The sequence below is a fragment of the Balaenoptera musculus genome, chromosome 11, assembly GCF_009873245.2.
Source record: "Balaenoptera musculus isolate JJ_BM4_2016_0621 chromosome 11, mBalMus1.pri.v3, whole genome shotgun sequence".
Taxonomy (NCBI): Eukaryota; Metazoa; Chordata; class Mammalia; order Artiodactyla; family Balaenopteridae; genus Balaenoptera; species Balaenoptera musculus.
Window position 1 is genome coordinate 63645084 of NC_045795.1, and position 15658 is coordinate 63660741.

General features: G+C 43.6%; 1 protein-coding gene across 3 annotated transcripts in view; it reads right to left on the minus strand.

The window, feature by feature from the left end:
• LOC118904041 (SREBF chaperone) overlaps positions 1-6568 on the minus strand; it is an 87336-nt gene extending 80768 nt beyond the window's left edge. The window contains exon 1 of one of the 3 annotated variants that reach the window (XM_036869708.1): positions 6416-6568. The gene's annotated coding sequence lies outside the window, so the exon portion shown is untranslated. The remainder of the gene's footprint in view (positions 1-6415) is intronic. The other 2 variants (XM_036869706.1, XM_036869707.1) reach the window with 2 other exon arrangements.
• Positions 6569-15658: the final 9090 nt, after the last annotated feature.

Genomic DNA, 15658 nt, shown 5'->3' on the forward strand with positions numbered 1-15658 from the left:
ACCATGAGGATATTATGCTAAATGAAATAAGCCAGCCATAAAACGACTAATACTGTATAAATCCACTTATATGATATACTTAGAGTAGTCAAAATCATAGAAAGTAGGATGGTGACTGCCAGGGACTTGGGAGAGGAGAAATGAGGAGTTATTGTTTAATGGGTACAGAGTTTCAGTTTTACAAGATGAAAAGAGATATGGAGAGAATGGTGTTGATGTTGCAAAAAAAAATTATGAATGCACTTAATACCACTGAACTGTACACTTAAAAATGGTTAATATGCTAAGTTGTGTATTTACCACAATAAAAAAAAAATGGAACAACAACAAAAAAGAATTAGTACATAGGAGGGGGCAGGGGAAAGCAGGGCTCAGAGGGATTCAAGTGTACAAAAAAAATGAAAGGAAATAGATGAGAACATAGATTTGGCTACAAGAATATAATCACAGTAATGTTTAGAATAGAGATGAAATGTGTTATATATTTTATGGGAAAATTTGAGAGAAAGAGCAAAATATCTAGCTGTAAAAAAAAAAAAAATGTTATAAGCCAGAAGTAAGGTTAATACAGAAAGCACAAGCCAGAGGACTCCGAATATAAAAGAGACTCTGAGCTCCCTAGGGGCCAAGGCAAAGAGGGAACCATTCTGACACAGTTCACAGTATGGTTTAATCAAACCAATGGCCCAATGGTTCAGAAGAGGCACGACCATTCCAGGCACTGGACCTGAATGAAATTTCTAATTGGCCTCCAGATTTTCTTGGGGACTTCTAATATAGATCTCAACGCAAGCTGATGGGGCCACGCAAAGTGAGTTTAGTTAAAACAAAAACAAAAACAAAACAACTGGAAGGAGGCCAGAAATATGCTGCTTCCTAATGATCCAGTTTCATCCAAAGACAAAACACTGCTAGAACAGGTACACTGAAGCATATTCCAGCACAATCCCACGGATGTCCTTTACCACAGTTGAGCTCAGGATAGCTTTTGGGAGGTGAAGAATTCAAGATTATCCTCCCTGACAAGAATATGAGATGCAATGTTCTCTATTGCCTGCTGAAGGAAGGCAGGGCTTGATGTTTCTAACAGTCACTGTTGCTGGGGTGACAACCAAGAATAAATGTCAAACCAAACCATGGCTCATACCTGAAAGAAGGTAACTAATCACCCCATGGAGATGAGGTGGCATAAATACAGCCTGGTAGAGGGAAGGAGTGGGTAGGCCAGCTTGGGGCAGATCGTGAGAGTGGGGAGCTACTGAAGATTGTTGAAGAGGAGAGAGACCACGATTGAAGACTTCCTGAGTGACAATGCAGTCTTCCGAAAGGTGCAAACGAAGCCCACAGCCAAACACAGCAAGCTGGGTTGGACAAGGCTGCTCAAAGAGAAAGTCATTGGAAAACATAAAAATAAATGAGAGAGGACTTCCCTGGTGGTCCAGCGGTTAAGACTCTGCGCTCCCAATGCAGGGGGCCCAGGTTCAATCCTTGGTCAGGGAGCTAGATCCTGTGTACCGCAACTAAAGATCCCGCATGCCGCAACTAAGACCAGGCGCAGCCAAATAAATAACTAAATATTTTAAAAATAAATAAATAAATAAATGAGAGCTCATGTTTTTAAAAATCCAAAAATGTTCTAGAATAGTTTTATACATGAAAAAATGTTCACACAATAACAGAAAATGGATACAAAACAGTATGATCCCATTATACAAAGAGAACAAGAGAATGAGCAAGAAAGAAGCCTGAGAAGAAGCCTGCTAGTGGTTACCACTGGGATTACAGACAATTGAAATCTGTGCGTGTACATGTGTGTGTATGTGTGCACTTGAGTGTGCGCCTATTAATTTTTATTCAACCTGGGTGACTCGAATTAAAAAAAAAAATTCTAATTCCTCAAGAACCTTAGAAACTGCAGGGAAAACAGAAATAGCACTATAACTGAGAATACAATCTTAATTATGACATCATCTAAAAATAAAAAGGAAATTGACTAAAAACAAGAGCCAGTTATGTACAGATCTTCTTCAATTCACAATGGAGTTACATACTAATAAACCCAACCTAAGTTGAAAATATTGTAAGTCGAAAATGTATTTAATACACCTAGACGGCTGAACATCATAGCTTAGCCTAGCCTACCTTAGATGTGCTCAGATTACTTACGTTAGTCTACAGTTGGGCAAAAGCATCTAACACAAAGCCCGTTTTATAATAAAGTGTTGAATATCTCACGTAACTTAACTGAATACCGTACTAAAAATGAAAAACAAAATGATTGTCTGAGTACAGAATGGCTATAAGTGTATGAGTCGTTTACCCTCATGATTGCATGTCTGACTGGGAGCTGCGGCTCGATGCTGCTGTCCACCATCACAAGAAAGAGTATGTACCGCGTATCACTACCCCAGAAAAGATCAAAATTCAAAATTTGATGTATGGTTTCTACCGAATGCATGATTGCTTTGGCACCGTCATATCGTGGAAAAACTGTAAGTTGAATCATCATTAATTCGGGGACCAACCGTACTTGGCAAAACTACACTATAAGACTAACTGATGCTGGGGACTTCCGTGGTGCTCCAGTGGCTAAGATTCCGCACTCCCAATGCCGGGGGCCCGAGTTCGATCCCTGGTCAGGGAACTAGATCTCACATGCTGCAACTAAAGATCCCGCATGCCACAACTAAAAAAAAAAAAGATTCCGCATGCCGCAACTAAAAAGATCCCGTATGCCACAATGAAGATCCCGCGTGCTGCAACTAAGACCCGAAGCAGCCAAATAAATAAATAAATAATTTTTTTAAAAAAGACTGATGCTGATGAGATTCAGAGTGAAACATGAAAGCACTGACATCGTGCTCTGGTTTTAGAGCCATGGCTCTCAAAGTGTGGTTCCCTAGGCCAACAGTAGCAGCACCTGGTAACTTGTTTGAAATTAAAATTCCAGGGCCTACCTCTCACCTACGGATTCTGGAAGTGGGGTTAAAACAATCCCTCCAGGTAATTTTAATTCACACTAATGTTTGAGAACCTAGTTACGAAGTAATGATAACTCATCTGGATAAAAACAGCTTATGTAATTAGGAAAATATATTTCTTGCTCAAAACCCATTCTGTTATTTTAACCTAAACTCCTGAACAAACACTAATCTATTCAATTGTGAAATGATAAGCTGGAAGATGACAAAGATATTTTTTAGTTAGGTATAATTCTGGAACCGCTCATTTTGAAATAATGTACTAACCACTGCAGTGGAATGAACTGAAGAATCTAGTTTGTAAAAAGTGATAAGGAATCAACGTATTTGGAATTTCAATATTTAGATGATTTGAAAATACTCTAAGGTTGGGAAATAGTGCAAATACGACTATTACAACTGCCATATTTGCATAAACTGAATAGTTTAGTCTCTCTGGCTTCAGACTGAATTAACATGTTTAAAATAGAAAAGGTTCAACAACAAAATTTTAACAACTTCTTCTTCTTTATTTATTTATTTTTTTGGACGCACTGCGTGGCTTGTGGGACCTTAGTTTCCTGACCAGGGATTGAACCCAGGCCCTCAGCAGTGAAAGTGCAGAGTCCTAACCACTGGAACGCCAGGGAATTCCCCCAAATTTTAACTCTGAAGGGCTTTATCAGTCACTATAGTGTCAAACTTAAGAGCGGTACTATATTTGAGACATAAAGACTATTGAAATACCAGATCCTCTTTCATACTCGGACTGCAATTTCTAAAGTAATTTATAATTGGTTATTAATATGAAATACCCTTTCTCTGATTATGTGGAATTACACTGAACTTCACTAGACTTCCAACTTAGGAACAAATGGGACAAATAACACTTCACATATTTTATGAATTCAGAAAATGCTAAATATCAAATAAACCAGTGGTTTCTTAATATTTTTGATTATGAATCCCCAACAACAAAAATTCAAGTACATATCCCCAATATACGTATACTTATACATAAATTATATATATTTGCTACTGTGATAATACGGAGTATACATTATAAAATACAAAATAAAAATTAAATAAGGCTGAAATAAACACAAAGATTCGTTTTAATTTTTTTTCCTGAGACCCACGTGCACCCTTGATGCTTACACACCCACACTCCTCTTTGGACTCTACTGCAAAGCTGCACGGCCCAGCAACCCTGCAAACATTCTCAGGCAGTGCCCCTGACCACTCAAGGGGAAGCTGTCAAACACAGTGACCAAATGAATGTCTCCTTCCTGCGGAGTTCCACCATCTCTGACTCAAGTCTGTGACACTGGGTTCCTTCCTTCACCCCTAACACCCTCCTCTGCTACCTTTCACTTGGTAGGCAGTGGAGAAGACTGTGAAGCCAGCAGGTCCAAGAACAGCATAAAAGCATGGACTCTGTTTTCAGACAAACCTGGGTTTCCACCTGGCCTCAGCTTCTAACTCACTAGGTGACCCAGGGCCAGTCAGATAACATCTCTAAAACTAATCAGTTAAGGAGGTGATAACAGTGTCATCGTCCCTGGTTACTATGAAGATTAAGTGAGATAAGCTGTTATGAGAGCACCTAGCACAGAATCTAGACAGCCCAAGTGCTGGATAAATATTTTACCCAGAATTATTACTTCAGGCGGCAAAAGAAGTCACCTGGACTTTGCTTCAGTGGCCAACTCAGGAAGGGAGCAAGTTACAGTGGAAGTAGCTAGGTGGTGCAGTTCGGCAGACCTGGTTTGAAGGCCTGATCCCCAATGCCAAGCTGGGTGACACTGGCAACCCAGCTTCTCTATGAGGGGCAGTCTTATCTGTTTAATGGGAGCGATGACACAAACTGTACATGAAGTACCTATCAGAGCCGGTAAAACTAACACTGGTGGCCACCAAATGGCCACCGATGGTGAGGGTAAGCAAATAACACATAAACCTAAGTGTCATTCCAGGGTCCTTGGGACACATTCATGTATACACTAAGACAGTAAGCATCACCTAAAGTCTACCACCAAATGTTAATAAATGCATGTGTACTGAACCCCACAGGTATGGTTCATTTCCCAACTGGACAGTTTACTTGTTCATATATGACCTCAAGCAATTCACAATCTTTATGCCTCCATTTTCTATGCATAAACTAGGAGTAGTAGACTTTTTATACCCACCTCCCGACAGTAAACTAATCTAGATGATGGGGGAGGGGGACCTAAACCAGTGATTATAAAGCACATGGAGACCTCTGGAGAGGTGCTGTTTTTGCCACAACAGCAAAAGAAAAGAGAGTTCTCAAACACCAGACGCGTTCATAATAAATGAGAAATAATTCTTTCAATTTCAATAAATCACCAAAAGAATGAGTGTGGAGATATATTTATACATAATTTGTGGTTTTTACATCGTGTGCCCCGGGGGAATGCTGCAAATGTGTAAAACACCTAAAACCTAAATTCTATCAACATACATTAAAAAGATATAGGTCGTCAATTAGAGGAACACCTAAAATACTCTCAGACACCCTTGACCCTGACTCCCTTATAAAAGCTTCAGTCTTCAGCACAATACCCTGAGATGGCAGCACAGCAATAAGGACACTGCATAACCAAACTTCACAAACGTTTGGTCAGAAACACACTCAAAGCTAGTATCATTAAAGAAACCTTTACTATGTCGTCCTCACAAAAATTATTACAAAATCCCCAGAAGGAGTTTAGTCACCCAGCTCTGTCACCACAGAAGGTGGGGCAGTGAGTGACACGAAACAGGGCAAACTCCTGCCAGGAGGGGACTCACTGCTCCCCTAGGCCACGAGCATTTCCACCTGTACAACTACCTACGGCTCAAACAGTCTGGATCCCTGGCTCCCTGCAGCTAATGCTATTCTGACGTTAGGATCTGAACGGAGGTAATAAACCACCTAGAGTAAGAGGCAACCTCAGTGAACAATGTTTAGGTCTGAGCGAAACAGAAAACTAAAAACCAAGCAAAACCCAGCAAAGAAGCTACGTGTTGCCTCTCAATCAGATCTTGCAAAAGAGGCAGGTGCGGACAGCGTGCTCTCCTCCGCACTCCGGAAAACCCAGACAGCCCAAAAGCAGGTTCGAGAACCGGCAGCTTCCCAGGGGACGGCGGGGCCAGGGGGCGCAACAGCGCGACCCCCTCTCAGGCCAGTGGTCCCCGGGGCCAGGGGGAGGGCTGAGGGCGCGCGGTTGGCCCGGACGGGGGCGCGGCCAGGGTGGGATTGGGGACGCGGCAACCCGGCCCCCTCTCTGGCTGCAGTCTCTCAGCCCGGCCCGCACGGCTGCTGGACAGCGCCCACGCCGGCGCGCCAGTGCCCCCGGCGGCCCCCATCCCGGAACTCCCCGGGCCGCGCAGCGGGAGGCCCGAGCCGGGCCCGGGAGCGGACGCTGTGGGGACGCGCTCAGCGGTACCTGTGGCGGCAACAGCTCTTGGGCGGCGACGGCGGCAGCGGCGGCGGGGACGGCGGCGGGGACGGGGACGGGGGCGGGGCGCGGCGTGCGCGCTCCCTGCCCGCGCGGTCCGGGCGTGGCGCCCGCCCTCTCTCTCCCGGCCGCCAGGCGCCCGCGCAGCTCTCCGCCCCTTCACCTCTCACCTCCTACCTTTCCCCTCCCGCTCCCGCCCCCACCGTCCTTCGCATGTGCTCCCAGTGGCGCGCGCATGCGTGGTCGAGCCCCCAACTGCGGCTCCCGCTCGCCCCCTGGTGGACACCGGTCACACGACCCCTGGGGAGAGGTCTGGGGCGGGGCGGGGCGGGGCGGGGCCGGGCGAGGCGGACCGCAAAGCTGGGACAGAGCCTTGAGTAGAGCACCAGAGCTTTTAACAACACGTTCCGCGGAATTAGCAAGAACACGCACAGGCTGCCCATGTTTCCTGTTTCATAACAGCGAAAAATTAAAAGCAGCCGAGATATACAGTAAATGCAGACGGGTCGAATAAATTATGTCCATAAAATGGATTTCCTTAAAGTCTTTTAAAAGGGTAAGATTTATGAATACTTAACTAATGTGGAAAGATGTTCTTGAAAGAAGGTTCAAAATGAGCTGTAGGGTATAAGCTTTTCTGTTGAAAACAATCCAAGAAGGGTCTGGGGCGATGCTGATGTATGGTCGGTGGATATCTCTGGGTGGAGGATTAGGGTGTTAGGATTTTTCCATTTGCTCACGGGCATGTAACCATCTTCTACATGGAACACATATTTGTTGTAATAGCAATAGCTATGTCCATCGAGTGTTTACTCTTCACCAGGTGCTTGAAACCAAGTCCCCCTAAAACCGAGTTCCTCTGCCGAGTTTATGATTATCCTCTCTACCCAAAATGTTACTCCCTTTCTTGTCCAATACATGTTTCCCTCAAGACTGAGGAGTAGCAGAGAAAAGGGGGCATTGAAATCGAGCAGGACCCTGTGGGGCCCTCCTATAAGCAGATAAGTTAGGGGGTCCCCGGAGAAAGAGAACCAGGAATGGCTTTCATGATATTCTGTGATCTAAGCCTGGCCACAATGCTTGCCCTTGAACAGGTCTCAGTAATTAATGATCTAAGGGATGAAAGGGATGCAGGAACAGAGAAAAGGCAGTCAGACAATAGTGCAGTGATACAGCAGAGTTCTAGTTCCTCCTCAAGGGATACACACAATGTGTATCTTTGAGTTCTGCAAGAACCAAGGCCCCCATCCAGGTGGAGGACAGAATGATGATGTTGACCCTCCCGACTTCAATCAACTAAAGCTTGGACTCTGTCGACCTTTGCCCCAATTCTATGTTGAATTCTCTTCTGCTTAAAGCCCCTTCATGAATATGCATGTACCCTTAGCTTAAAACTTCCCCAATTTTGCTGTTCAGGGAAACGCTGCTTTGGGAAAGATCCCTGGTGTTCTCCTTACTTGCTGCGAGTAATAATCATTCCTTCTCCCAATCTTTGGCTTGGTTGTGTCTATTGGCTTGATACCCACCAAGAGGCGAGCCCAGTTTTCAGGTAACACTCCCAGGTAGCAAAGCCTTTCCGTGTCCCCGTTTCTTGTTTGTAGGAAAAAGGCTTCAGCTTCCTTGACCTTCCCTGAGTTCCAAAGGGCAGATTCAAACAGTTACTAATCACGGAAGTGAGGGAATGCAGAAACAAGTGAAAACAATCCTAGTTCCTCCTCCAGGAGTTTACGTAACAATATATCACTTTGAGTTCTTCTACTCGAACTAAGGCCCCCACCCAGGTGGAGGATAATAACTTCAGGTTGAGCACAAGATTCCTGGAACACGTCCCTTCAGCCCTCACCCCAAATTTTGCCTATACAAACTCTTCCCTGAAAACCATCAGGGAGTTCAGGTCTTTCGAGCACGAGCTGCCCATTCTCGCGTGGCCCTTGGAATAAACCTTTCTCTGCTCCAAACGCCTATGTTTCCATTTGTTTGGCCTCACTGTGCGCCCAGCACATTAACTTGGGTTGGACAACATGCTGAGCTGAGCACTTTGCACATGTCCTCTCATCTGACCTTCCTGAAAACCCCAAGGTAGGTCTCGTTACCTGGTCTCACAAGAGAAGGGGAGGCTTTGCCCAAGATGAGGGTGCAGGTCCCAGCGGGCCCAGCGCTGGCCCATCCTGGGACGCTGCCCGTGGTGATTGCCTGCAGGCCAGCCCATGGGGACCTTGATCACACCACCCCACGTACTCGTGAACACAGGTCTCAAGTGTCAGGGGGCAGCCTCACCCCACCCTGCTGCCCTGGGCATGCTCCCCTCAGCTTACCCACACCCACCCTGGTGCTATCTGGATATGGCAGATAGATCCTGTTCCTGCCCTTGAGGGTGGCAGCACTGGGGTTGCATAAAGGACAGATATAACCACAATGCAAGGCTAAAATCAGACGTGGCCCTTCAGGCAGCTCCAGCCACCTCACCCCTCACAGGCCTTCTTCACAGTCATGCGCCTTCCCATCAACCCTGTTCCAAATTCTCCATAGTCTTGCCTTCCTCCTTGCCCACCACAGCACTATCATGGTAAAATTAAACAATAATGGTGTTGGGCTGTACCCCGCAGGCCTACAAGCCCTGTACTTGCCCAGCTTCAAGACTGAAGAAAGAGCCCAGAGTCAGCAACAGAGACGTCAGTGGTGTAATGGATGGGGGAGCTTACACGTCTGAAGCAAGGTCCTGGAGCGACACCCCACCGTGTGCGGTGGACGGGACATGGCGGCAGTCTTCACTCCCAAGTGGAAGGAGAGGTTACCAGTTATAGGGGAATTGATGTCAGGTGGGCTCATTAGGTACCAGGGAAACCAGCAGAGGGGCACGCCCCTCACCGCCCCTTTGATAAGAATAATCACCAGCTGGGGTCGGGGCAGGAGCGTAGGAAGGTCAGTCAGGTGCATAAGATATAGGTGAAGCAGGCACTGGTTGGGCAGGGGACTGTACAGAGAGCAAGAGAGCAGCCATCTTGAGTAGCCTGACCATACAAGTGGGGACAATTGACCTTGGCCCAGAGTGACCTTTAAGATTTTGCCCTGTATTCAGAATTGGCTTTTGGCTTTAGATGAGAATGTTTATAAAGGAAGAACTCTTTTTTGTTATTTTTAAATTAGAGAGGCAACAACAGAGAGCAGTGTGGGGAGCCTTACCTACACCCGTTATCTCACATCACTCCACGTCTGATCCCTTGCAGTGCCATCATCTGGCCCCTCAGAAAACTTGGGCAAAAAGGACCTCAGATCTCTGTCACTAGTTTTTCCTTCTCTCTCCACTGCCTCGTTCCTTTTGGCAAATATAAAGTCTACCCAATTTTTTTAGTTTTCTGAGTGAATGTCACCGTGCAGACCAAGTCCCAGTTTCTTCCCTTTACTGTCAAGTTCCTACAAAGAATGCAGTTCCAAGCTTGCCTCACAGCAGAGTCACTTGGGGGAATGTTTAAAGTGAAGTTGGAGTCTCCCTGAGCACCACCCCAGGCCCACTGGACCAAAGTCTTCTCTCCAGAGATTGCTGGAGACCTGTCTTTTCACAACCCCTACCACAGGGACTTAGCTAGACTGTCTTTTGGGCACTCCTGTCACCCTCCCTACTCCCCGTCCTCCCCCCACCCAACCGTTTCACCCAACCTGTGTTTACGGGGGAATGATGCTCAACAAGCTCTGGATACCTTCCCCCAAGAACAAGAGCCTCCAAAACTGACAAGCACTTAATTAAGTGCCTCTGTGCCTTGCAGCACTGTCAAGAGCCCCCCTCTGCACAAGAACCACGGGGGACCCGCTGAGAAACCTAAGGCTCATGGGCCCGAGGTGAATCCACTACTGAATGTCCCCCGTGAGCTGAATGAAGTGGCCATGATTTTAGGGCTTTTCCAACAATTTATTATGAAAACATAGGGAAAAGCTGAAAGAACCATACAGTTAACAACTATATATTCTAGATTCTACAACTATTAATGTTTTGCTTAGTATCACGTTTTTCTTAAAAAAAACAAAAAACAAAAAACCTTTATCCACCTATCAATCCATCTTATTTGTTACGCATATCCAGGTAAGTTGCAGATACCTGATTTTAGTTTTTAACTATAACAACACACAACCTACAAGTTGACTGAAAAACAACACAAAACCTAAAAGTTGAAAATGGTGTATTACTTGGGGACATTATTGAGGACTATAGCCTGGAAACAGCCTCTCAGATAGCTCTGAGGAACTGTTTCAAAGAGGTAAGGGAGGAGCCAGGATATATAGCAGTTTTTGCTGGGGGGGAAAAAAGTAGTCAAATATCCAAAAAACTACTGCTAATCACAAAAACAGATATCTCAAGTATGGGAAGACGCAAGAGTCTGGGCTCATTGAAATCATTCCTTTGATATGCATCTTAACTATGAGGGGCATCCATCCTGAATGCCCCTCGGGGTGCACGGTTGTTGGGAGGCAGGCGGCTGCAGTGGCTGATGCCTTGATGGTGGGCAACATGTGTTGTTTACTGAAGAGGTCGGCAATATTTTTTTGTCTACAAGCTCCATTTTGCCCTAACTAGCCAAAGCTCAACCTTACTTCCGATTGCTCCCCACGGTAAATTCAAAATTAAAAAAAAACTAAATGGAGCTTAGAGATCATCCAGAAGTGATAACAATTCCCAGTTCTTGGGACTCCATGCTGGGCCAAACCTCAGGACAGTCTTGAAAAATAGAGGCTGGGTCTATTTCACAGATGCAGAAAACTTCCTTGAGAGGTGAAGAGATTTGCCCAAGGTCACTCTGATAACTGACCAAGCAGGCCACCACAGGACTCTGGGTTCCAGCCCACTGCCCAGCTACCTCAGCCTGTCAGGGACACAGAGAAGGGTGTTTCACAATGATAGGGCTCTGTCCTTGCAATCACTTGCACTAACACTCATGCTCACCCTGAATTAAGCATTAGTGATAGCAGCTGGCAATGTGATAAAGTGGAAAGGGTGCTTCAGGACTGAATTCCTTGGGTTTGAATTAAGGTTCCGACACGCAGCAGCAGCTGCTCTGCAGCCAGGAAAATTAACTCAACCTCAGGGAACCTGGACTTAGGAGTCAGGTTCCAAGATGCAACCAAGAAAACTGACCTCTGTGGTTTTCAAAAAAATTACATCGCTATGAACACATGTAAAATACTGAGATTCTCATAACCAGTAGCCATTTTAATAACCATGATACAGTCATTAAAAATATTCAAAATCTCCAAGTTGTATTAGTAGTCATTCAATGCCTTTATTACCTGTCAAGTTCCTACTATGTGTCAGAGGCCAGGGATATAAGTTCTCTGCACTACAGAAGTTGTCTTAGTGCATACCTTTAAACAAAACCTTACAGGCAATATGATAAAGAATATTACTAAGGTCATAATAGCTGCCAATAATAATGACAAACTATTGATTGTTGGCTCCTTGCCAGAGATGGGCTTTACAATATATTACCTCGTAAAATCCTCATGATGGCCTTTAGAGGCAGGTAAGATACACCTCATTTTAAGGATGCATAAAGTAAAGCGCCTAGAGCTTTAACAACTTGTTGGAGGTCACGGAGAGGCAGCATTAAATGTCAATCTGCACAACCCCAAAGCCCCTGAAATTCTGTCACGGAATTTCCAAGTGCTATGGATGGAAGGGAGTTGTTTGGCAGGAAACCAAAGAGCAGGGATCACCAAGGGGATGCTCTATGAGCAGGGCCTTGTAAGGTAAGGCTTTGCAGCAATAGCTAATGCTTAAACTACATGCCAGGGCTACCTTAAACGTCATCACTTATTTTACCCTGACAACCCTTTAAACCCATGAAACAGGCTTATTATCTCCCCATTTTGTAGATGATGAAACTGAGGCCTGGAGAGGTTAAGTCACTTGACCAAGGTGATTATAGTCGATTACTTCATTGTTCCCTTCTCTGTAAGCAGATCATACACACAGACCAGCCCATTGTCAAGTGACTGTGGTGCCTTCCTGCAGGGTGAGTGACTTCATTGTCAGCCTTGGCCATGTGTCTTGCTTTGATCAGTGGAGTCTGAATGAACGTGATCTACACAGGTCTGGAAGAAGCTTTAAGAGCCATTGCTTGTGTGGATGAGCCTCCTGTTCTTTCCCTTGGCCAAGAAAACAGCAGTCCCAAATTGGGACTGCTCCTTCCACCTGGGTCCCAGACCAAGAGGCCATGGAGCAGAACTGTAGCAATGACCCACAGCCCCTGGACATGTAATGTGAATGAAGAATATGTTTGTCAATGTAAGTCACTAGGATTGGGGGACTGTTTGTTACTAAAGCAGAGCTCTAAGTTGAGGGAGTCAGGATCCTAACCTCAGTAGCTATAATTTAAATGCCATAAAATTTACCTGTTTTAACTGTACAATGATTTTTAGTATAGCAAAGTGCAACTATCACCATAATCTAACTTTAGAACATTTTCATCATCCCCAAAAGAAACCTAGTGGATTGTTTCCCTTTCTCACCCCCAGTCCCACAGAACTGTGCAATACATAATCTTTGTGTCTGGCATAGAGTTTTTGAGGTTCACCCATGTTATGGCATGTATCAGAACTTCACTTCTAATTATGCCAAATAGCATTTCATTGTATGGATATATCACATTTTGTTTATCCATTCATTAGATGATTGGTGGGTTGTTTCCACTTTTTGGCAATTATGAATAATACTGCTATGGACATCAACATGAGTGTTTAAGATAGCCTCATCCACCAGAGGGCAGACAGCAGAAGCAAGAAGAACTACAATTCTGCAGCCTGTGGAAGGAAAACCACATTCACAGAAAGATAGACAAAATGAAAAGGCAGAGGACTTTGTACCAGATGAAGGAACAAGATAAAACCCCAGGAACACAACTAAATGAAGTGGAGATAGGCAACCTTCCAGAAAAAGAATTCAGAATAATGATAGTGAAGATGATCCAGGACCTCGGAAAAAGAATGGAGGCAAAGATCGAGAAGATGCAAGAAATATTTAACAAAGACCTAGAAGAATTAAAGAACAAACACCTAGAAGAATTAAAGACCAAACAAACAGAGATGAACAATACAATAACTAAAATAAAAAATACACTAGAAGGAATCAATAGCAGAATAACTGAGGCAGAAGAACAGATAAGTGACCCGGAAGACAGAATGGTGGAATTCACTGCTGTGGAACAGAATAAAGAAAAAAGAATGAAAAGAAATGAAGACAGCCTAAGAGACCTCTGGGACAACATTAAATGCAACAACATTCGCATTATAAGGGTCCCAGAAGGAGAAGAGAGAAAGGGCCTGAGAAAATATTTGAAGAGATTACAGTCGAAAACTTCCCTAACATCGGAAAAGAAATAGGCACCCAAGTCCAGGAAGCACAGAGAGTCCCAGGCAGGATAAACCAAAGGAGAAACATGCCGAGACACGTAGTAATCAAACTGAAAAAAATTAAAGACAAAGAAAAATTGTTGAAAGCAACAAGGGAAAAATGACAAATAACATACAAGGGAACTCCCATAAGGTTAACAGCTGATTTCTCAGCAGAAACTCTACAAGCCAGAAGGGAGTGGCACCATATATTTAAAGTGATGAAAGGGAAGAACCTACAACCAAGATTACTCTACCTGGCAAGGATCTCATTCAGATTCGACGGAGAAATCAAAAGCTTTACAGAGAAGCAAAAGCTAAGAGAATTCAGCACCACCAAACCAGCTCTACAACAAATGCTAAAGGAACTTCTCTAAGTGGGAAACAAAAGAGAAGAAAAGGACCTACAGAAACAAACCCATAACAATTAAGAAAATGGTAATATAAAAACAAACAAACAAAAAAGAAAATGGTAATAGGAACATACATATAAATAATTACCTTAAACGTGAATTGATTAAATGCTCCAACCAAAAGACACAGGCTCGCTGAATGGATACAAAAACAACACCCATATATATGCGGTCTACAAGAGACCCACTTCAGACCTAGGGACAGACACAGACTAAAAGTGAGGGGATGGAAAAAGATATTCCATGCAAATGGAAATCAAAAGAAAGCTGGAGTGGCAATACTCATATCAGATAAAATAGACTTTCAAATAAAGAATGTTGCAAGAGACAAGAAAGGACACTACATAATGATCTAGGGATCAATCCAAGAAGATATAACAATTATAAATATGTATGCACCCAACATAGGAGCACCTGAATACATAAGGCAACTGCTAACAGCTATAAAAGAGGAAATCAACAGTAACACAATAATAGTGGGGGACTTTTAACACCTCACTTACACCAGTGGACAGACCATCCAGACAGAAAATTAATAAGGAAACACAAGCTTTAAATGACACAATAGACCAGATAGATTTAATTGATATTCATAGGACAGTCCATCCAAAAGCAACAGATTACACTTTCTTCTCAAGTGCACACCGAACATTCTCCAGGATAGATCACATCTTGGGTCGCATATCAAGCCTCAGCAAATTTAAGAAAATTGAAATCATATCAAGCATCTTTTCCACCACAACACTATGAGATGAGAAATCAATTACAGGGGAAAAAATGTAAAAAGCACAAACACATGGAGACTAAACAATATGTTACTAAATAACCAAGAGATCACTGAAGAAATCAAAGAGGAAATCAAAAAATACCTACAGACAAATGACAATGAAAACACGATGATCCAAAACTTATGGGATGCAGCAAAAGCAGTTCTAAGAGGAAGTTTATAGCAATACAAGCCTACCTAAAGAAACAAGAAAAATCTCAAGTAAACAATCTAACCTTACACCTAAAGGAATTAGAGAAAGAAGAACAAACAAAACCCAAAGTTAGTAGAAGAAAAGAAATCATAAAGATCAGAGCAGAAATAAATGAAATAGAAACAAAGACAACAATAGCAAAGATCAATAAAACTAAAAGCTGGTTGAGAGGATAAACAAAATTGATAAACCTTTAGCCAGACTCACCAAGAAAAAGAGAGGACTCAAATCAGTAAAATTAGAAATGAAAAAGGAGAAGTTACAACGGACACCGCAGAAATACAAAGCATCCTAAGAGACTACTACAAGCAACTTTATGCCAATAAAATGGACAACCTGGAAGAAATGGACAAATTCTTAGAAAGGTATAACCTTCCAAGACTGAACCAGGAAGAAATAGAAAATATGAACAGAACAATCACAAGTAATGAAATTGAAACTGTGATTAAAAATCTTAC